The sequence below is a fragment of the Ambystoma mexicanum genome, chromosome 9 (assembly GCF_040938575.1).
Source record: "Ambystoma mexicanum isolate Mex_15411 chromosome 9, UKY_AmexF1_1, whole genome shotgun sequence".
Lineage (NCBI taxonomy): Eukaryota > Metazoa > Chordata > Amphibia > Caudata > Ambystomatidae > Ambystoma > Ambystoma mexicanum.
Genome location: NC_090931.1, coordinates 1,382,602,016 through 1,382,625,519, shown reverse-complemented (window position 1 = coordinate 1,382,625,519; position 23,504 = coordinate 1,382,602,016). Strand labels below are relative to the sequence as shown.

At 47.2% G+C, this 23,504-nt stretch overlaps 1 pseudogene; it reads left to right on the top strand.

The window, feature by feature from the left end:
* The first annotated feature begins 704 nt into the window (after positions 1-704).
* LOC138487469 (set1/Ash2 histone methyltransferase complex subunit ASH2-like) lies at positions 705-9,548 on the top strand (annotated as a pseudogene).
* Positions 9,549-23,504: the final 13,956 nt, after the last annotated feature.

Here is a 23,504-nt window from a genome sequence, read left to right as displayed (position 1 = left end):
GTGGGTGCTTTGCAACACAATTCCTTGATGTATAATGCCCAATATAATAAATAAATGATAAATACAAATAAAATACAATAATGTGTTTTGAGGATTGATAGCAGAATTTTCTTTTGTATGATCAATGAAACACCTAATTTCCCAGAAATAATACTACTTAATGGTATGCTATTGCTCTGATAGTTGTCAATGCTTAAATCTTGTATGCTAAATTCTCACAGAAGCAGTTTATAATGGCACAATCCCACAGGAAAACGTTCTGTGAATCAGGCCCTTAATCTAATCTCATAATACAATGTTGGCTGGTCCGAATGATCTGTTTATCCATTAGAGGTTGCTAGACTACTGATTGAGGGAATAATAATTGCAGTTCTTTGAAGTTGAAGGAATTGGCCAGGCGACAAATATGGCAACCATTGAGGCTAATCTTGTGCCAACCACCGAGGAAATAACTAGAAATGAAGCCTTACCCACACCTGCAGCAGCACACAAAGAGGTCACATGCTCGCCTTGGAAGCAAGACGACACAGAGCTACACGGGTTCGATCCCCGGGTCCGCGCTTAGAAACCTCTGGGTATTAAGCGCATTATAAATAGCCTATCATATCAGGTATGCTGCAGTTACCAACCATGCTGAGAGCAGCAGCTTGGCACTGGTTGCACCTGTTGCAACAGATGAGGAGAGCAGCGATATCGCCATTATTAATGTCACAGGTGTTTTAGAAGCAGAGTCCTCCAATAGGAAAGACACTCTGGAAAGAGTAGATGACAGCTCAGAAGCCATGGATGCTTGGAGTGGTTCTGTGAATGGTGACAGTGGCCGGCACCTTGGAGAAATCCAATTGCTATGTGAGATATGCTCACAGTATTTTTTTTTTTTAACTTTTATTTTTGTTGACAGAGGCGTATAGCATACACATACATCAGAGCAGTCAAAACAAATTTGGTACATGTATAGGTAAATACAGAGGTATATAGAAACAGTCGGACAACAGCAGTTAGGTAATAAGTTATCACGGAGCATCAAGTTCTCAAGCAATTAATGGAGAAGACTGGGGGGAATCATCCACAGTGGAGGTGTCACTTAAGCTATTCAGGTAGCTGTTGAAAGCAGACCGTATATTTGTGGGGCATGAGCGGGCTGGGATCGTACCAAGGAACTCTTCTTTGCAATTTCGGGACCACGTGAGTAAAGTTAACCATTTCTTGAATGAAGGGGGGGTGGAGCTCTTCCAATTCTGCAAGACCCATTTCTTAGCCATTATACAGCTCACATTCAGGAATGTAGTCATATCTTTAGCCCCTTCAGACTGCCACACCCCAAACAAAGCTCCCAGAGGGTTGGGATCAATCACAGAGTCAGTGATTTCGGACAGCGTTTCCATGATCTTGCCCCAGAACGCGGCTAGCTCCGGGCAGTCCCAGAACATGTGTAAATGGCCAGCCCCCTCCTTGCCGCAGCGAGAACAGAGCCGGGGGTCAGAGCGTGTAAAGCTGGAGATCCTACACAGAGTGTAATACAGCCTGTTTAGTCATTTATACTGTATGGTGTGATAGCGGAAGTTTAGGGAAACCCTGTTGGTATGAGAGCACATCTTCTCCCACAGCTGGTCAGTGAGTTCCAACTCCAGCTCGGATGCCCAGTCGTCCCGGGCTTTGGATGGCTGGGGGGGAGCAGCTGTCAATAAGAGTTTGTACAGTGAAGAAACCACCCCACGGGCGCCGCCCGAATTGGCAATGTAGGCAATCCCAGGGGAGTCTGGGGGTTCATTGGGGAAGTCAGGCCATGCATCTCGGAAGGCGGCGCAGAGTCTGTAGAACTGCAGAAGTTCCAGAGCGGAACCTGAGTGACCTGGCCACATAAGAGCGAGGTATCCCAGGGCCTCCAAGTGTCGCACCAGGGCGGTATCATATGTGGATTCCAGCCCGGGAAATAACTAGGCGGGGAGCCACTTGTAGTACGGGTGTTGTTCGGCACAAGTTTTGAACATCCAACCCCAGGCTTGCACCGTGGTCGATAGGCGAATCCGGCTCGTACTGCTGATATAGAATTAAAGACATTACGTTGGTGCCTGCTGTAGCCAGGGTTTCCAGCTTGACATGGGGATGAGACGGGGGCCCGGGGTACCAGTAAGATGTGAACTGTGCCTGGGATGCAATCCAGTATGGTAGCATACCTGGGGCGGTGAAACCCCCTCTATCGTAGGGGAGTGTCATGTCTGACCATTTCATAGGCACCACGCCAGAGTGCCATAAGAATTGAGCGAACAGCTTGTGTAGGTTTGTGAAGTATCTCTTTCCTGGCCAGATGGGCACATTGCTGAATATGTATAACAACTTGGGGAGTAAGATCATCTTTACCAGTGAGAGTCTCCCGGCTAGTGACAGTGGAAGGGTGCGCCAGCGCGCCATTTTGGCCTCGGCTTGCTCTGCCGCGGTCAGGTAGTTGTCTGCTAGTAATGTGTCTTTGGTCAGGGAAACCTGGACTCCCAGATACTTGATCCCATCAGGGGACCAGCGAAGTGGGTACTCAGTGGTGGGTTGTAGCGTGGAGCTGGTGAGGGGGAAGATCTCGGATTTAGTGTAGTTTATAGTGAACCCGGAGTGTGTACCTATACGGGTGATATCGCATAATATTGGGTCAAGGTGAACAGCAGGGTCTCTTATGAACAATAATACATCATCCGCATAGAGCAAAATAATTTCAGGGGAGTCTTTTAGCCGTATCCCTTTACGTGAGTGTCGCTCCCAGACGTAGTCCGCCATCGGCTCTATTGCCAGGGCAAACAGGATTGGGGAGAATGGGCAACCCTGTCGGGTGCCCCTAAAGAGAGGGATCAGGTCTGAAGTCTGAGAGTTGACACAGACCCTGGCCACCGGGGAGGTGTACAACAACTTAATATATGCAATCATGTTAGGCCCTATGCCCATAGTTTCCAACACCAACCACAAGTACTTCCAGGACACATGTCGAACACCTTCTGTGCATCTAGTGTGACTGCCACTGCACTCGCACCCTGGTCAATGCACGACATGACATTAAGCAACCTTCTAAAGTTGTGGGATATAGATCTCCCAGGTACAAAGCCTGACTGGTTGTCGTGGACCATGTATGACATGACTGGGAGGAAGCGATTGGCAATTACTTTGGCAAAGATTTTAGTGTCCAGATTAATTAACGAGAGGGGCCTGTATGATCTGCACTCGTCATTGGGTTTACCGGGTTTGAGTAAAACCGTTATAACGGCCTCACGCAATGTCGAGGGGAGGGTCCCTAGCCGGAGTGACTTGTTCCATAGTAGTTTGGGGGCCAGTATAGCCACATGCTCCTGGTAAAATTCTGCCGTCAGCCCATCAGGACCCGGTGCCTTCCCCCTAGGGAACTTGGATATAGCCTCAACTATTTCGTCTAGTAGGATGGGGGAGTCCAGTAGGTCTCTGGTTGCGGGGGAGATACAGGTCGTCGGTATCTGCTCAAGGAGGTCACGCATGTGGGAATCACTGTGCTCGGGGGGTTGAGAATATAGTTCTGAGTAGAAGTCAGTGAAGACTTCAAGGATTTGCTGGTCAGACCACCATACCGACCCCAGGCTTTCCTTGACGCAGGTAATCTGAGTTTGGCCCTACTCACCCCTAGCCAATACAGCCAGAGTCCTGCCGGGTCTGTCCCCCTCACCATATTTAGGGGCAGCCTGTGGATGGCTGAAGTATTGAACCTCCCTAGTGACCTGTTCATTAAAGAATTGGAGTTCTTTGCTAATTTGGTAAAGAGTGGCAGGGTCAACTGATGCAGGGTGGGTTCTTTCTAGTTCACGTAGTTTAGCTTCGGAGCGGCCAAGGGCTGGTCTTATAGTTTTGAGGATTCCTGCCTCCCTCGATATGGACATTCCCCTGATAAAGGCTTTGAAAGCATCCCAACAGACTCCCACAGTGGTGGACTGGGGTGTATTAAGCTCAAAATAGGACTGGATGTCAGAAAGAATGTCAGTCTTGAATACGATATCCTGTAGGGCTGAAGACTTGAATGGCCATGTGTTAATGGTAGGGGCAGATGCTCCTAATTCTAGGGATATCAGGATCAGTGAATGATCCGATAGAGTGCGAGCAAGTATTTGTGTTTCCACCAGTCTCCCCAGCATTGCGCTTGACAGAAGGAACATGTAAATTCTGGAGGAGCTATCGTGTACTGAGGAATAGTGAGTGTACTCACATGTTTGTGGATGCAGTGCTCACAACGTGTCTTAAATATCGAGCGTTGTGCTGTGTGCTAGGAGTCTGCGCGCCGCGCCGGACAGTGGTCTGGGAGCTGTGCCTGTTCTATCCAGTGTAGTGTCTAATATGAAATTCATATCCCCCCCAGATGATCTGCACCCCCACATAGCCCAGCAATATAGATACCACCTGGTCGACAAAGTCGGGAGAGTCCACGTTACCGCCGTAGGTATTCACCAATTAATATTCCCTATTAGCAATTGCACAGTGCAGTATAATGTATCTTCCCTCTGGGTCTATATAGCTCTTGTGTTGAGTATGAACTTAATTGACTTGTGAATCATTGTCAACACCCCTCTGACCCGGGTTGAGTAAGAGGTGGAATATCTGTGGGGACCCCATGATGGTGCCATACACTTGGTCAGAAGGCCTGTGGAGTGCGTTTCCTGCAAAAGTAATATTTTGCACCTGTGTCTATTGGTGTAGGTTATGATTTTATGAGCCTTGGAGTAGTTACTTAAGCCCCGAACGTATCAGGACATCACTGTTGTAAGCATTTCAAGAGTCTAGGGTACATCCCACCACTGTTGTTGTGGCTTACATTTAGGATGGGGCACACCCCTATGTGGGTGCCCCGATGTTGTGTGGTCTGCCAGTCTGCCTTTTACTATAACGTTTCCCCAATCCCCAACATTACCAGCCCCCACCCTCACTGCCCACCCCCAACTTGCAGTGGAGATCCCCCCACCACGAATGCAGGTGTCACCAACTAAACCAACATGCACTGAGAAGTAGCGGTCGGAGGGCAAAATCCAACTGAGATATGCCCCTTTCAGGGCCCAACAGGGTCCAACAAACAGTAACATCCAACAAAACATAAGCCTTGCAATTGCAGTGAGGCATGCTGTTGCTGTGTGGACGGCCGTTTGAGTGTCATGTAGGACAGCGTGAGCTGTCAGAGATGGGTTTCTGCGGTAAACAGACCCCATGTCTGGCCCCAAAGCCAGTAGGTTATCGGAAACAATATGACACTGAAGAAGTATCTAGGGATCAAGTCCAGCTCCACAACCTGAGAGGGAAAAGGGGATCAATGTCCATAGTACAAGGGCTGAGCCATAGCCCGGGTGTATGTGGAAGGGGCCTAGTTTGCTGAGTTTGCAGTACATTATTGCCATAGTCCCATTCAGAATCAAGGATTATTAGATGAGTTAGGCTACGTCGGGCTAGGTCGCACTTGATTAATCATCGTTGGCGCGGTCAGCTGCTGGATTATGAAGTGGTATATGCGCCTTGATGAATTTCACCGCTTCATCTGGGACAGTAAAGAAGTACAGTTTGCCGTTGTGAGTAATTTTGAGACGTGCCGGGAACAGGATGGCGTATGGGACATTGCACTCCCTAAGCAGTTTCTCGTTCCCGAGGAACTGGCGCCTCTCCTGTTGTACCGCTATTGAAAAATCTGGGAAAATCCTGATGGTGTGGGACTCGAGGCGTAGGTCTCCCTTCTCACGTGACAGGAGAAGGATGAGTTCTCTGTCCCGGTAATTTGAGAATCCTGGCAATGATAGGCCTTGGGATATCGCCTGGCTTGGGGCGCGGTGACAAAGCTCGGTGGGCGTGTTCAACCGTGAAATACGGTGAAAGGGCGGGGTTGCCTAACAGGTCTTTGAGTAAGGCTTCGACAGAATCCTCCATGTGCCCCTTAAGGGCGTTCTCGGGGACCCCAATAATATGCAGATTATTTCTGCGAGAGCACGATTCAAGGTCGTCGCACTTTGCTCTCATACTCTTCATGTCGCACGACAAGGAGGCAACTGTGTTCTGCAGCACATGAATCTCATCCTCATTCGCTGATATCCTGTTTTCGGCATCCATAATTCTGGTACCTGCCTGATCCACTTGTGTTTTTAGGGAGGCGACGTTAGCGTTGATGTCGTCCAACTTCTCTTGAAAGGAGGCGAAATTCTTGGCCATAGTCTCCGTAAGTGTAGTCAGATTGGGGGTCATTGCACCGGGGCTAGGGTCAGTCTCAGGTTCCTCCTGCAGGGATGATGTGTGTCCTGCCTCTGCCCTCGAAACAGTCTTTGTAAATTTATCCATGGCTCCCCCCTTAGAGGCCCCTTTAGATCTGTTTGGCATTGCTGGTACAGCCCTGAATGTGGCGGGGGCCCACAAGAGCAGTCAATGGAGAAGGATGGATGGCCAAGGGACTGGGGGATTAGAGGACAGTAGGCACTATTCCCGTGCCGGCGGGGTGGTCAGGCTCTGGCAGCAGTAAAGGTGAGGAGGTCACAGCCAGATGGAGAGTGCTGGGCCACTCGCGGGCCAAGAGGGGGAAGTAGCCAACCCACAGAGGCAAACAGTAGCCTGGCAGAGTGCTGTAGTTATGGTGCAAGGGTTCACTCCCTTATAAGGTTGGGAGGCACCGTGTGAGTTCAGCCCGCCAGGTCACGCTCCCCGGGAGCCCAGTCGCTGCAGAAAAAAGGGGATGAGATGGGGGCTAGGCACACAACGTTCATAGGGGCCTCTTAATTGTGAATGGTCAGCAGCAAGGAGGGTTACGGTGCAGTCTGGAGCCCCAGTGAGGGGGGGTGGAAGGTTGCCCAGTGCTGGTAGCATGAGTTCCCCTGAGCCCACTCTCCAAAGTGAGCAGGTGCGATATTACGGTCCAAGTTAGGGTGGGAGGAGAGGTTCCGCGGTCCCAATGAGCAGCTGGGCGATGGGCTGAAGGAAGGTCCAGGGGGCACTGTGATACCCCCTCAATGGGCACCCGCCCACTCCTCACCTGGTCAGCGTGGACCCCCGCACAGGCCCACAATCCACAGATCCAGCACGGCAGCCAGGCTCCATCCCAGTCGCCTCGCGTTGTTGATGCTGGAGGATCCAGTAATCGAGGTAAGGGAGGGGCTGTGGCATGCCCCAGCGGAGGCCCCTGTGGTGGACCCGCTCTCACAGCGGCGATTTCCACGGGGGGCCGCAGCAGCTGATGGTACCATCCCACATCCTCGGGCCAGTCACAGTCCACACAGTGGGGGCCCCCGAGGGGGGGGGCGGAGCACACAGGCATCGCGCCTCGTGCTCCAACGTCAGCTACAGGCGTGGGGAGCCGGAGAGGAGTGGGCAGGAGCCAAGCACGTGCCAAGGCCCCAGTAAGTCAACGGGCTGCCGCCACTGGGGACCCGTGGGCAGGCTCCCAGAGTCCAATTCAAGCTGGGATTTTTCAGGATGCAGCCGCCGGGGGAAAAGGCAGCAGCACAGCCAGATGTGGGGTGTCCAGGATCACGTCGGCCGCAGTTGTAGGCGGATTTTCGGCTGAGCCACACGGAACTCAAAAGCTGAGCAACCATCTTGGGCTGCTCAACAGCGCCACCCCCGCTCACAGTAGTTTTAAGCAGAAACCTTCAGCATTGACTCTATTACATCTCTGCCCTTCATAGCCAACTATGGCTTTTACTGCAGTGTTGGCCCTGAGAGTGAATAACATCTACTTCTTAAACAAGCAAAATGATTTGAAGGAAATGCGCCTCACTGCTCTTGCTAATCTCACATGGCAGTCCAGGAACCACGATGAACACCTGCAACAAAGTTCTCCAAAGACAAGGACATTATTCCTTTCATAGACAGGCACTGAAAGTGTATTGAAAGACCAAAGAAATATCGAGGCTTAGTACCACAAAATGAAATACGCCAATCACGGGTCAAAAGATACATGTATCTTTATTTCTGTACAGATTCAAAGCAAACAGATAGCTATCTGGCTCCTAACACCTCACAGTGTGTACCAGCAGACACAGTGAGGGGTGAGAGTGCTGGACATCTTAATGCAGGTTCTTTTATACATTATTCCAATCATTGTCCAGCCCCCTCTCCAAACTAATAATTTACATGCTAGGGTTCGTGCCCAGTTCATATGAAAATATGACAATATTGTTTAACATATTTAACACGTTTGCTTTTCCATGAAAATACAATGACAACGTTGATTCTACAATCCACCGTAAGCCTTGTTCCGAGAATGAACACAATGCAGTTCAGCAAAAACACACGTTCTGAGTTTGTTCTACATTGTCTCATTGTTTATATGAGGATGAGGCTTGTGAGCGCAGACAACACTTGGATTGCAGTACATACGAGTCACAAGGTTTCTTTGCACAGAACAAACATTCTGCTCTTAGCAGCCTAACTGTTGACGTAACTCAAAGGTTGTTCGGCTCGGCTGTAGTTGAAAACACAGTCCACCATTTTAGGACACAAAGCAAGAGTTAAAATTAAAATGGCGGATAGTTCTTAAAATGCTGGCAAAGTTGAGTAGAAATCGGGGCATTTCAAATGCAGTTTTCTGTGCAACGCGAATGGGCTTAGGCCAATATTCATAACAAGGCGGTATTATATGAATACAGTTTAACAGTATGACCACAAGACCGAGCCACAAAAATAATGTCATGGCAAAATAGCATTGTAAAGACCATATGCAAAGAGCGTGATTTTTTCCCAGTGAAGGAGCACCCAGACTTAGACAGCAAACACAGTGAGGGGGTTTATCCAAAGGTTGGAATTCATGATCAGGACCTTAGAAATAATGGATCAGAATTTGGTAACGAAAGGCAGAAACATGCCGTATTTATCAGTGCTACTCTTAATGGGGATGTCTCCGCTAGAAGCAGTGGTAAAGGAAGAGGTTTGAAACACAAACAAAATGGTGGAACTACAAGAACAAGATCCGTTGCTTTCCTCCCAGTGCCTTCCATGCCATGGTTATCCTCTGGAGCCTGACTTCAACAAAGACGGTTACTGCTACGTTTTGGCTGACCCTGAAGGTCAATTCCTGGAGATCTGTACTTCTTATGCCTGTATGAACATGTCCTTTTGGCTCTTCATGACCAAGATCCACAGTTGAAGAGCTTGGGCGATCCACTGAATGTTATTGGAGAGAAAGGGTACTCTATGGTACGAACTTCACATGGTTTTGGGAAGGGCGCATGGTACTTAGAAATAAGTGTTGCCGAAACGCCCTCACAAACAGCTGCCAAATGTGGCTGGTCACACCCACTGGGTAATCTTCGGCTCTTTTGGCTATGACGAGTTCAGCTACTCCTGGTGCAGGAAGAAGGGAACCAAGTTCCGCCAGTCTCTGCCAGGATACATTTGGCTCTTACATCAGTCTTCTGGATGATATGAGGACAGCGAAAGCAGTGCCTGATACGTACATAAATAAGGCATTGATAAAATTCAAGAGTTCTTTTTATTTTGAAGAGAAGGATTTTGTGGATAAAGCAGAGACAAACCTGATAGCTACACGTGGAATCCAGATTGTGTTCTACAAAAAATGGCATTAACCAGGGTGTGGCATACCAATATGTTTTGAAGGTGTTTATTACCCTACAGTATTTTATTTATTTAATCATTTATCATTTATAATAGCACACAAATCCTGTGGTCATCTAGGCACCATTACATACATTGGGTGGCAATCAGTTACAGAACAGGTGGAAGGAAGGTTCTTCGCGTATTTGAGGCAGGAGGTTGTTCTAGAAAGTGGCAGCATGAACCCGGAAGCTGGATCCACCAGCTCTTTTGTGCTTGAATCATGGTTGACTGAGACAACAGTTAGGAGAGGATCCAAGGGCTTTAGTGGGCACGTGTCTCTTAAGCTTCGAAGTAAGGTAAGAGGGTGCATTGTTGGATCGGCATCGGTCAGTGATGGACAGGGTTTTGAAAATGGTTCTTTCATGGACCAGGAGCCAATGGGAAGATCTTCTTGCCTCAGAGATGTGATTGTGCTTGCTCAGGTCTAGAGCGGCACTGTCAGGAATAAGGGCAAACATGTACACACTGGGCTCAGAGGGCTCAAACACTGAAAACGTCTAACAAAAACTACAATTCCCGGCAGTACTTGGGAGGCTGGGTAGTTTACTGCCAGGCACGTGTGGGGCCAGCTGGTCTTGATTACTAACGTTTTATGAGCGGCTCACGGCGTGCGGCAGGTGTGGCTTATTTTGTTTGGAGGTCGAAGCTGCGACGGTCGGAGCAGCATCGGGAGAGTCAGGAGCCGCCCGCTATGAAATTGGCATGAACACGGAGTCGGCAGGCGGAAGCACTTTGCAGCGGGGAGAAGAGAGATCTTCACGGCTGCTACAGGCAACAGCATTCAACGTCCGGGAAGGCTCAGGAGCTTCCCGGACACAAGATAAGTGCGGGAAGGGCTTATTGGTATTTGGTGAAATGCACATGTGATTACGAGCACGCTCAGTGTTGGTTAGGCGTAGGACAACGACCTACTTAGAGACTGTGGATATTCTTCTGTTAGGCTGCAAGAAAGCATTTGACAAATCTTTATGTTCTACACGTTACGTACTTGTTGTGCTCGTTGTATTTGTTAGTGCTTAAGTGTTGCATATACTAGCCCAAGGGGCCATGTGTCATGTCATCACCATGGGAGTATTCCCATTGTATGTTTCATTTGCTAATCATTGCTTGTTTGTTTCATGTCAATGACCAGTGTGTTTGAGTTACATGTATTAAGATGTTCTCAAGGTAGGGGTTCAGGTACCAGGCATTTATGAAATCAAGGAATCAAGGTATTGCAGTTTATGGTGTTGCAAGCATTATTAAGTGTAGGATTTTTCCCTGTACTTCCCCAGTCCTATCCAAACTAGGTTTCTCCTCTACCCTCTATCCGGTGATCCTAAAATCCCTCACCCTATCCACAACCTCTCCCTAACCCTCTTCCCCCCACTGGCTGCCACGTGGTGTCCTGTCTATATATATATCAGGTACCTGTGCCAACCACGGTGGGAGGGTCGACTTCATTCGGCTTCTGTGGTTCGGGGGAGAGTGTCGACCTCTCCTCCTATTATTGTGTATTGTGACATAATAAGCCACCCCCATATTGGGATACTCAAACCACCCAAGCCAAATGGAAGCGACTCCTCCGCCTTTGGCCGATGTGCTAAAGGCCCTTCAAGATATGCAGTTAGAATTAGCTCAGACCAGACAAGAAGCTGATAATTTGAAGACTCAAGTTCAAGGTTTGGTTGCTCAGAGAACTCCTTTGGAGGGTGCAATGGGAGTTGCCCCTTCTAGTCCGAATTCCACGGTAATTGTCCATCCTCCCAGTAGTGTTCCCTTGGCAGCCCCCGAGCGTTTTTCGGGAGACCCCAGAAAATACATGATGTTCCTTACACAGTGTAGATTACATTTCCTGTGTAAACCTACGGCCTTCGAGACTATTCAGGCTAGAACGGCTTTTGTCATTTCGTATTTAACCGGGGATGCTGCAGCATGGGCAATGCCCTTGGTACAAAAGGATGATCCCCTATTATATAACTGGGATGGGTTTTTGACAGAATTTGGCCGGCTATTTGATCGCAGAGAGGTGTCTCTAGCTCAGGATAAGGAATTGTTGGGATTAAAACAAGGAGTGCGGGACCTAGTAACGTATGTAACACAGTTTAACAGGCTAGTCATAGAGACAGACTGGCCAACATCCAAACAAACAGTATTATTTTACCAAGGATTACGGGAGGAATTAAAAGATGCCATTGCGCAAGTGGAGCCTCAACCGAGCACATGTACTGCTATGATAGATTTAGCGCTGAGGTTGGATCATCGTATGAATGAAAGGAAAGGTGATAAAAAGAGACCGGAAGTAGCACCTTTTGTACGACTAGACAGGAGTAGAGGAGGAAGGGCAAGTGAAGTAGAACCAATGCAGATTGGAAGTGTCAGAGGGCCATTATCGGCAGCAGAAAAGGAACAACGTAGGTCCAATAAGTTGTGTTTGTATTGTGGGCAAGCAGGGCATTTTATACGAACATGTCCCAATACCCCTCAGAAGAGTGGTGAAAAGAGTTCAAAGGAGGCGGGAAAAGAATTGGGCCGGCCTTGAGGGGAACACAGGTGTCAGGCCCATTAGAAGTAAGATTCCCCAGGTGGATTGCAAACACGGTGGGTGGGAAAACTTCCCATTTTTACATTCTGGTTACATTATGTTTTGCCTTGACGAAACAGGAGGTTAGGGCGATGGTGGACTCAGGGGCCACAGGTAATTTTGTAGACATCTCACTGGCTAAGCAGTTAGGATTACCTGTGGTCGACAAGCAGCAGGTAGAAGGAGTCCAGTCGGTAGATGGTTCAACATTAACATCAGGTCCAATACGACAACAGACTGAGGAATTGGAAATGATTTGTGAAGGAGGTCATCAAGAACTAATTACCTTTGACCTTATAGCAGCCCCGCAATTTGGGTTGATTCTGGGAATGCCATGGTTAAGATTACATAACCCGCAAATTGATTGGGTACTACGGACAGTAAGATTTGATGAACAACGATGTCAAGAACACATGTTACCTGAAACAGGCCCCACAGCATTGTTAATTGAGAAGGTAGTAGGGCCCCAAGTGGTGGGAGCAGTGGAAAACGGAATTCCCTCACAGTACATGGAATTTGCAAAAGTGTTTGACAAAAGAGTGGCGGAGCAATTGCCCCCTCATAGGACCTATGATTGTGTTATTGAACTAGAGGAAGGGGCGAAATTACCTTGTAGTAGAATATATGCTCTTACAGAGAAGGAAAATGAACACTTACGAGAGTATCTTGATGAGATGTTGGCTAAAGGGTTTATTAGGCACTCTACTTCTCCAGTTTCTTCTCCATTATTTTTTGTCCCTAAAAAGGAAGGAACTCTACGCACATGCATAGACTATCGGGCATTAAACAAGGTGACCATCAAGAATCGATTCCCTTTACCTCTGATTTCGGTTCTATTGGACCAAGTAAAGAATGCAAAGATTTATACCAAATTGGATCTAAGGGGAGCCTATCATTTGATACGGGTAAAGGAGGGAGATGAGTGGAAGACGGCATTCAGAACAAAGTTTGGATTATTTGAGGATCTGGTCATGCCGTTTGGTTTGTGTAATGCCCCTGCTGCTTTTCAGTTTTTTATGCAAGAAGTATTGCATGAGTTTATTGATCTCTTTGTAATTGTGTACATCGATGATATTTTGATTTATTCAGATTCCCCAGAACAACATGTAAGACATGTAACAGCCGTGTTGAAAAGGTTACAAGAATATCAATTATGTGTGAAATCAGAGAAATGCGCATTTCATGTAAGCCAGGTGGAATTTCTGGGTTTTATATTGACAAACACAGGGATTGTGATGGACCCAAGGAAGGTGCAAGCAGTAGTGAATTGGCCCTCTCCACAATGTATAAAAGACATACAATCATTCCTGGGGTTTGCTAATTTCTACAGACGTTTTATTGGCAATTTCTCCAAGATTGTTAGTCCAATTACACAACTACTAAAAAAGGCAGTGAGATTTACATGGAGTGTGGAGGCAGAGCAAGCATTTCAACAATTAAAAACATCATTCACTACTGCCCCTGTGTTAAGACATCCTAAACTAGAGAGAGTTTTTCAGGTAGAAACTGATGCTAGTAATGTGGCAGTAGGAGCTATTCTATCACAGAAGGATGAAGAGGGAATTTTGCATCCTGTGGCTTTTTTTTCTAAGAAACTGTCAGGATGTGAACAAAACTATTCTATTACGGATAAGGAATTATTGGCCATCCGATTAGCATTCGTGGAATGGAGACATTATTTGATGGGTGCAAGACATCAGGTGGTGGTGGTAACAGACCACAAAAACTTGCAATACTTCACCACGGCACAATCACTGAGTCCTAGGCAACTACGTTGGTCTCAATATTTTAATGAATTTGATTTTGTGGTTACATTCAGGCCAGGTAGTAAGAATGGAAAAGCGGATGCTTTGTCTAGACAACAAAATGTGGATAATTCAGTAAGGGAAATTAAAACTGTTATTTCACCTGAAAGAATTGTTGGGGCTATTACACAGAAAATCATTGAGCAGGTCAAGAAGGCTTTACCAGTTAAACAACTACAGGAATGGTGTAAAACTCATCCCGCACGTACTTTACGGGAAGGTTTACCCTATCATCAGGGTAGACTGTACTTGCCCACCAAGAATTTACAGAAGCAAGCATTATACTGGTGCCATAATTCTCCATTGGCAGGGCATGCAGGTTTGAGAAAGATGAAAGAAATGCTAGGGAAATATTTCTGGTGGCCCACAGTAAAACAAGACTCTGAGAAGTACTTAAGGTTATGTGAGAATTGCGCACGTAACAAGGCAGAGCATGGGAAGAAGAGGGGGTTGTTACAGCCCTTACCAACACCAAGTCAGCTATGGACTTCCATTTCGATGGATTTCATTACGGATTTACCTCCTGATAGTGGTTATGATACCATTTGGGTAGTAGTGGACTTCATGTCTAAACAGGCTCACTTTGTTCCATGTGCCGGAATACCAGGAGCAGGAAAGTTGGCAGAGTTATTCTTGCAACATGTGGTCAGATTGCATGGGCTACCAAAGTGTATAATATCGGATAGAGGTTCACAATTTACCTCCAGGTTTTGGCGTGCCTTTTGTCAGATGCTGGGAATCAACTGTGCACTCTCTACCAGCTATCATCCGCAAACTGATGGGCAAACAGAACGCGTTAATCAGACCCTAGAGCAATACTTAAGAGGGTACTTGGGAGATGGCAGAGATTCTTGGGTACAAGCTTTATGGTTGGCAGAATTCACATACAATAATACCTATCACACTTCCCTGGGAATGGCACCAAATGAATGTTTATATGGACAAGTGCAGAATATGCTACCCGAACATTTGCCAGAAGTGGGACAGATCCCCGCGTTACAAGAGCGTAAGCAGTTGCTTCTGGAGATCAGGCAAAAGGCACGGGCAAATCTAGAACAAGCCAAAAGACAATACAAGAGTCAAGCTGACAGACATAGACAAGCAGGTCCTAAATATGCAGTGGGAGATAAGGTGTGGTTATCCACACGAAATTTAGCCTTGATAGGCTCTCGAAAATTTCTGCCTCGTTTTATTGGGCCCTACGTGATAATTAAATGTGTGTCAGCCACTGCAATGAAACTACGTTTGCCAAAAAATGTACCTATCCATCCGGTATTCCATGTCTCTCTACTTAAACCCGCAGCTCCGGGGATGACTGCTAAAAGACCACCAGCCATCATGAAAGAAGGTCAGATGGAGTATGAAGTAAAAAAGATTCTGGATGCAAAAATAAGGAATCAACGGTTGTGGTACCTGATTAACTGGACAGGTTATGGGCCGGAGGACTGTTCTTGGGAGTTGGCGGAATCAGTGCATGCTCCAAGGTTGGTTAAACAATTTCATCGACAGCATCCGGGTAAGCCAGGTCCTGGGAAGGGCCTTCGGAGAGGAGGTAATGTCAGGAATAAGGGCAAACATGTACACACTGGGCTCAGAGGGCTCAAACACTGAAAACGTCTAACAAAAACTACAATTCCCGGCAGTACTTGGGAGGCTGGGTAGTTTACTGCCAGGCACGTGTGGGGCCAGCTGGTCTTGATTACTAACGTTTTATGAGCGGCTCACGGCGTGCGGCAGGTGTGGCTTATTTTGTTTGGAGGTCGAAGCTGCGACGGTCGGAGCAGCATCGGGAGAGTCAGGAGCCGCCCGCTATGAAATTGGCATGAACACGGAGTCGGCAGGCGGAAGCACTTTGCAGCGGGGAGAAGAGAGATCTTCACGGCTGCTACAGGCAACAGCATTCAACGTCCGGGAAGGCTCAGGAGCTTCCCGGACACAAGATAAGTGCGGGAAGGGCTTATTGGTATTTGGTGAAATGCACATGTGATTACGAGCACGCTCAGTGTTGGTTAGGCGTAGGACAACGACCTACTTAGAGACTGTGGATATTCTTCTGTTAGGCTGCAAGAAAGCATTTGACAAATCTTTATGTTCTACACGTTACGTACTTGTTGTGCTCGTTGTATTTGTTAGTGCTTAAGTGTTGCATATACTAGCCCAAGGGGCCATGTGTCATGTCATCACCTTGGGAGTATTCCCATTGTATGTTTCATTTGCTAATCATTGCTTGTTTGTTTCATGTCAATGACCAGTGTGTTTGAGTTACATGTATTAAGATGTTCTCAAGGTAGGGGTTCAGGTACCAGGCATTTATGAAATCAAGGAATCAAGGTATTGCAGTTTATGGTGTTGCAAGCATTATTAAGTGTAGGATTTTTCCCTGTACTTCCCCAGTCCTATCCAAACTAGGTTTCTCCTCTACCCTCTATCCGGTGATCCTAAAATCCCTCACCCTATCCACAACCTCTCCCTAACCCTCTTCCCCCCACTGGCTGCCACGTGGTGTCCTGTCTATATATATATCAGGTACCTGTGCCAACCACGGTGGGAGGGTCGACTTCATTCGGCTTCTGTGGTTCGGGGGAGAGTGTCGACCTCTCCTCCTATTATTGTGTATTGTGACAGGCACAGAGAGCATTGTTTTGCAGTACTTGCAGTAGTCCAGCTTTGAAAGGATGCGGGCCTGTGAGATTGTGAGGCGATTATCGCTGGAGAGGAATGGTTTGCAGGTGGTGATGCGTTTTGAGCCATAGGCTGAAGTCGAGGCAATATGGTTTACTTGGTGTTTATGGTTGTCTAGTTTGGCGTCCTGGGCAGGAGAGCCAAATAGCTCTGTTTTCTCATCATTTAGGCAGAGGCTGTGCAAAGCCATCTAGATTTGAATGGTTTCATAGATGGTATTTATTTCGAGTGTGGTCCTGTACATGGTTTCCAGAAAGGGGGATGTTGATTTGGGTATCACATGCATAGTTTGTGTAGCTGATATCCAAGGAATCGAGATGATAGAATAAGGGCATAGTATAAATGTTGGAAAGGGTAGAAGAGGGTGGAGGTGGTGGTGGCGTCACTGGTGAAAACTCTGGAGGTTCCGTAGGATAGGAAGTCTGAGAGTCAGTTTGCTACTTTGTGGGAGAAGTGGGAAGAGGAGGTGAGGTCGTGGCAAAAGGTGTGGTGGCCGACAAGAGGAAAGGCAGCAGAGAGGTTGAGGAGTAAGAGGAGAGATATATTGCCAGCATCCAGGGTAGCATCAAGTTGATTCTTGAGATCGAGGAGGGACGGTTTCCGTTCCGTTTTTGGGGCAGAAGCCACATTGCCTGGGGTGTTGGATGGGGTGAGATTCGATTAACTCTTGAATTTGAAGGTAGCCAACCCTGTCGATAATTTTCAGGAGGAACCGGATGGTGGTAATAGGCCTGTAGTTGGTGGGTGGCTTTGGGTCTACGGCAGGCTTTCTAAGCAGGGGGTAGACCCACAAGTCTTTAAGGGTGGTGGGTATGGAGCAGGAGGTGAAGGAGCAATTGACAATAACAGTAATGAGAAGGGGTTCTACGCAGTCCTTTACAAGGGAGGCTAGGCAGATATTGCCTTTACATTTGGACAGTAGGAGCCCTTTGATGATGGCAGTGAGGTCAGAGATTGATGCGGAATGGAACCTGAAAGAGGGGTTGTGGGATTGCAAGCAGGGCTGGGGGTTAGGTAGTTGGGCTACGTGGATGCTGGAGAGTGTGTTACTTATTTTGGTTTGCAGGGGTATGATTTTCCTTGTGAGGGCGTTCTGGACATTACTGCACCAGAGGTTGTCTTTCATGACTGTGGGTGTGGGGATGGCCAGGGTTTCTACTTCACAGAGGATTGCAAACAGTTCTCGGGGGCTAGAGCTGCATTCATTATTCTTTTGTTGTAAGTGGATGCTTTGCGGAATGAATGACTTGCTGATATTGGAAGGATATGTTGGCAAAATTGGCTTTTTTATAGGGTTTTTCTTCAGCTGCCCACTTGTTTTTGTGGATTAGACAGAAGTCGGCGGTGAACGATGTGTTGCAGTAGCTGGTGTTTTTGGGTTTGCAACCTTCAAGAGGAGCTAAAAAGTCAATGGCTTGTTCTAGCATCCCATTGTATTGGTTTTTTAAGGGGTATGGTGTCTTGGGGAAGAGCGATGGGGAGATTTAGCAAGGGGAGCAGGTGAGTGCTGTGATGGTGAGGTTGTGGGTACTATGGGAGATGGTTGGGTGGCATCAAATGTTCGTTTTTTGGCCATTTTGTTTGGTAGAGGGATGGAGAAGGTAATGACGTGGTTGTCTGACCATGGACAGGGTGTGTTGGAAATGATAGAGCTGCCACAATTGTGATCCAGGAGACAGACTTGTGTGCGGCCAAGTACATGTGTGGGGTTGTGGATCCTTTGGGTGGAACCAAGGTTAATGGCAGATTTGGCCAGGGCTACTGCCCCAGTTTCAGCAGGATAGCACAGGGGCAACATGCTTGCTTTGCAAGCAAGACGGCATGGAGCAACATGGGTTCGATCCCGGGGTCCACGCTTAGAAACCTCTGGGTATTAAGCGTGCTATAAATAACCAATCACATCATATCATATAATAGGCATCAGAGGCATTGTTGAAACTTAGATTAAAGTCACCCAAGTTGATGAGCTAGGAGGAAGGTTTTAGATTGCAGGAGATTAGTTGGGAGAGGTCACGTCCAAATGTATTGCTTGGCCTTGATGGTCCGTAGACAAGGTGGAGGGTGATAGTAGAGTTTAGCGAGCAATTTAGTTTAGCTGACATGGATTCACAGTGGAGAGTTGGGTGTTAGTGAAGGAGCACAGAGGGAGAGTGTCTCTGTGGATGAGGGCCAACCCGCCACCTTTTATTAGGGGGCTATCACAGTGGAGCACTGCATACCCTTTGGGGACGGTAATGGAGACAGGGGCCAGCAGCCAGTGTAAGCCAAGTTTCTGTGAATGCCAGGATGTCAATGTCAATGGTAACAATGAGGTCTTGGACGTCTGGTGCGTGGGCAACCACAGATCTGGCATTGATCAGGGCATGGTATGGTGTGTGTGGGGTAGGGGGGTTGACTTAGTACTGGAAAGAGTGACTGGGGAGGTTACTTCTTGTGGGAGGCCTGGTCCAGATGTTGGTTATGGATCATGGCTGTACGGTATCAGAGAAGGGAAATGCATATTAGGGTTGTGGGGGGAGAGCTTTTGGGATGAAAGTGAATCTAGGACTGTGCACTGCCAAGTGGTGGGAGCATTCAGTCAAGGGTTGTGTTACAGTGTTATTTTTATGGTAAGCTGTTGTTGGCAGGCTGAAGGGGTATAGGTGTGTAGGGGGAGACATTTGATAGCCGGGGCAGTGGCAAGTTGGTAGCATAGGCGGGGTAGGTACTCTGCTTATGCAGAGCATTAGAGGGATCTGGCTTGAGGCAGTGGGCAGTGCCATGGTTGGAGGCAGGCAGGCTGTGAGGGGTGCCTGATGCCAAGGTAGCACAAGCTTGGTTTTTAATCTGCTTGTGCAGAACATTCAGAGCGCCTGGCTTGAGGCAGTGTACAGTCTCTTTTTACAGATACTGCACTGCTTCAGTACATTTTGGACTGTACTTAAATATCCTCCTAAAGATGTCCCCTGTTGTCCAATGAGTGACATGGGATTGGCTGCAGTGGTCAAAATCGCAATGGCGGTATTCTCTACCATGTGGAAACTGAGGTGATGACAGAAAAGGCGCTATATGGGAAGGAGAAATAAAGTGTACACTGTGTTTGTTGATTCTTTGCCTCGTTCATATCCAACCATCTAGCCAAAACAAGTTATATCAAGTTATGCTGGTTGTTTGTAGAACACCTATGCTTCCATTGTCTGAAAAGGGGAAAGAGCAGCACACTTTACACGAATGCCAGATTGCTTCCAAACTAAACCACTCCTTTCCATTGCAGTTTCCTTCCTGTGGATGTGTTATTTTTAGTTTGAGCAACTAGGTGGTGCTTTAGCACCACCTATAAGACACATCTATTACATTACAGTATAGATAGGGAGAATTGGTATATGATGAAGGGCGCAAAGCTTGTAGGTGATGCCGTCAACATCCCTGACACTGCCTCCTGGTTCTACTCGACCTACTCGACCACTTTCGACACAGTAGATCACCAGGTACTTACGGTCACCCTACATGGGTGCATGGGGATCAGCAAACTTGTCCGCCGCTGGTTCAAGTCCTACCTCACCAACTGCCAGCAGTTTGTTCAGGTGGACTCCTCTAGATTGCTAATGCTTCCCGTCACCTGTGTAGACCCGCAGGGTTCCATCCTCTCCCCAGTGACCTTCAATCTATACATGGAGCCACTAGGAGCCCTCCTAGCCTCACACAACATTCACATTCACCAGTATGCTGATGACACACAGCTATACATCAAGTTTGACTCCATCAAGGACATCCATAGGATCGCTGATCCATTCTTGAATGTTCAGTGCATACTTGAAGCTCAATCCCTCCAAGACTGAATTCCTACTCCTCACCAACAACACCTAACACCCAGACATACAAACCTGGCTATCAACCATGAACTCTGAGGGCTTTGCATCCGAGATCTCCTCCGGCGTCAAGTCCTTTTGGTTCCACATCGACAAACACCTCCTTCAAGACACACATAGCTAGGAAAACTCAGACCGCTTGGTATCAACTCTCCCTCCTGCAGACAGTCAAGCAATTGCTCCATCTGGACAGCTTTAGCTCCACCGTTCAAGCAATGGTTCTATGCCACCTAGATGGTGTTAATGCACTCCTTGAAGGCCTCCTGTCGTCCACTCTTGTGCTCCTGAGAAGTGTTCTACACGCAGCTTTCTGCCTCATCAAGGGTCTATGCAGATATGAACACATCACCCTGGCCCTGACTGACCTTCACTGACTACCACTGCATGCAGAAATCACGTTCAAATCTTGCTGAATTATCTATAAGGAAGTCCCCCTGAAATCTCAGCATCTCTGGCGGACAGCGCACCACCAGAAGCCAGAAACCAGGACACGCGCAGATTTGAAATTCGCCGCTGGAAAAAGGAAAAGAGCAGAAAACAAGCCTTCTCTGCCTTCACCCCATGACTATGGAACCTCCTCCCCATCGGCATCAGACTCGCCCCCATGCTCCTACAATTCAGAAAAGAACTGAAGACACACCTCTTCAAGGAGTCTCTCGTCTTCAACAACTAGGCCGTCAAGTTGTCCCCCCTCGCGACCTCCTGACTTGCTCGATGCCATCCACCCCTCTCCTCCCTGTCACCCTGTACAACTATACCCCTCCTCTCTGCCCCTCTGTATCCTACCCCCGCTGCTGAACATCTGTTCTGTTCTGTTGTTACCTCTGAAAATCGCTCTGTTATGCCTCTGTACCGTTGTATACTTCTGTAACGCGCTCCGTTGCTTCTTGAACGTAGGTCGGCTCTCAATAAATACCATACTAATAAAATAATAATAATCTTCACTTCCCAAGCCAAATGGCTCAGTTTGTAGGCAGCTCTTAAAGCACCACCTATTTGCCAAAATCAAAAAAGTTATAACAACCAATCAAACTCCCCCATTCTTTACTTTGGGAAAGACATGAAATGCATACTTTTTAAACAGAACGTCATTTCCCCTGAACCGGCGCTCACTGCATGCATGCTATTGCTTGTTCTGCCTTCATTGATTGCTAATTTCTCACTACACGAGTCCTTCTGAACACAAGCACGCGTGTACGTAGCCTGTAGTAGAAGTGGGAACGCGATGCACTTTTACAACGCAAACTTTGCAATCAATCCAGACCTTATGGACAGCCCTATTGATTTTCTCAGCTGAGTTTTGGTTTGACAGAATGAAGGTAATATTGTTCACTCTAAATGTCCTCAGAGGACATGAATGAGGGGAGGCGGTTTTCGGTGTAACCGTGATACGGGTGCATTATGAGCTCCAGAAAGCGGCGCATGCAAGTCTTAGTATAATACCCAAAAGGCAATGTGTGAGTCTCCTCCTTCGATGGCTTACATAAGAAAAGGGCCTGAAAGCAGAGCCTGCATTGACTTCATCCAATGGCATCAGTGCAGAGCATGTGACAGTAGTGGTTGTGACAGAGGCAATTGCCTCACATGTATTTAAGATAATGCATTGAGAGTTACTCTAATGATTGTGGGTCAAGGCAGCGGAAAGTACCTTTTTATTCGTCCTAAAAATACAGCCATAAAAGGGAGACGACCAAAATGCTGCTCATGCGATATGCTCATGCGATATCAGACGTGCATTGAAAAGCACTGGAAATGCATCAACCTTGTACTTAAATATACAGAAATCCAAATTATAGGGGACAAACTTAAGTCAGTCAGAGTCATTGCAGGCTATGGGCCTCATTATAGTTTTGCCGGTATCCCACAGTGTTACCAGAGGGATACCGGCAAAACTATCTTACCGCCTTGGCCGCCAGATATCCTGGTATTACCGGAATATTACAAGCGACGGAAAGGGCAGTAAGTCATAGGATGGGATTGACGGAATCACAGGCACCAGTAGTACTGGTGTTGGTGATTCCGGCAATGATTTGCCACTAGGGGCATGAACGCCTGGCAGGCCAGGTCTTCTGGTCGACTGCCCCTACCAGTAAACCAGCATTCTTTCCAGCATTTTTTCCAGACCGGGGAAGTTATAATGACCCCTTATATGTTTAATGAGCACTCTGCTACTGAAATCAAGCTATATCCACTGATCAAGGCTCATTCTTGGCCCCTTTACTCAGTGGAATAGCCAGGATTTATTGCCAGGTTGGGCCTGCACATTATACACACAGGCCCAGGGCAGAGGCCTCTGCCACTAAAGGAAATATATTTATTTTATTGGAGTGTTTTCTGTGGCATGCTCCTCCAGACCAGGCCAAAGTTTGAAGTATTCTAGGCCAGTTAATACATTTAACTTTTTAAAATACAGAATTCAACCAAATGCCCACTTCCATTGTCCAAGAACATAATGTAGTCCAAACAATAATCTCTGAGTTTTACAACTGTACCTTCACGACACACTCGAAAACAAACTGTGTGATGATGTTACCTGTTTGTAGATATCGCATGACAAAGGCATTCAGCTTCTTGTGTTTGATGTGATGACACATTTGAAGTGGTACACGAAAAGGAAAGTGGCTACTTTGTGATTCAACTTGTTGTTTTGAATGGTTTGGGTTGCTACATGCGGTGTGTAGGGACTTGGAGAGCAGATGCACCTATTGCAATGGGAATTACTCAAACATTGACATTTATCAGAAAGAATTATCATATGTAAAGGAGTGAAATCCACAGCATTACAATTAGTACCCGTAGCTTTGCAACACTTGAAGTAATGCATAACAATATTACCCAACAAAATGTTATGAATTTTATCCACTGCATAAAGATAGAAAAAAGAGTTGGGGCTTCATCACGAGTTAGGCGGTAGCCCTTGAATGCAGTGGTAACGGTGCTACCGCCTCATTTAAGGGTCTGCCCAATCTCGAGTCTGGCGTGTTTACACCCAAGCGGCGAGGATTAAGTTCAAATCCCTCTGCATTT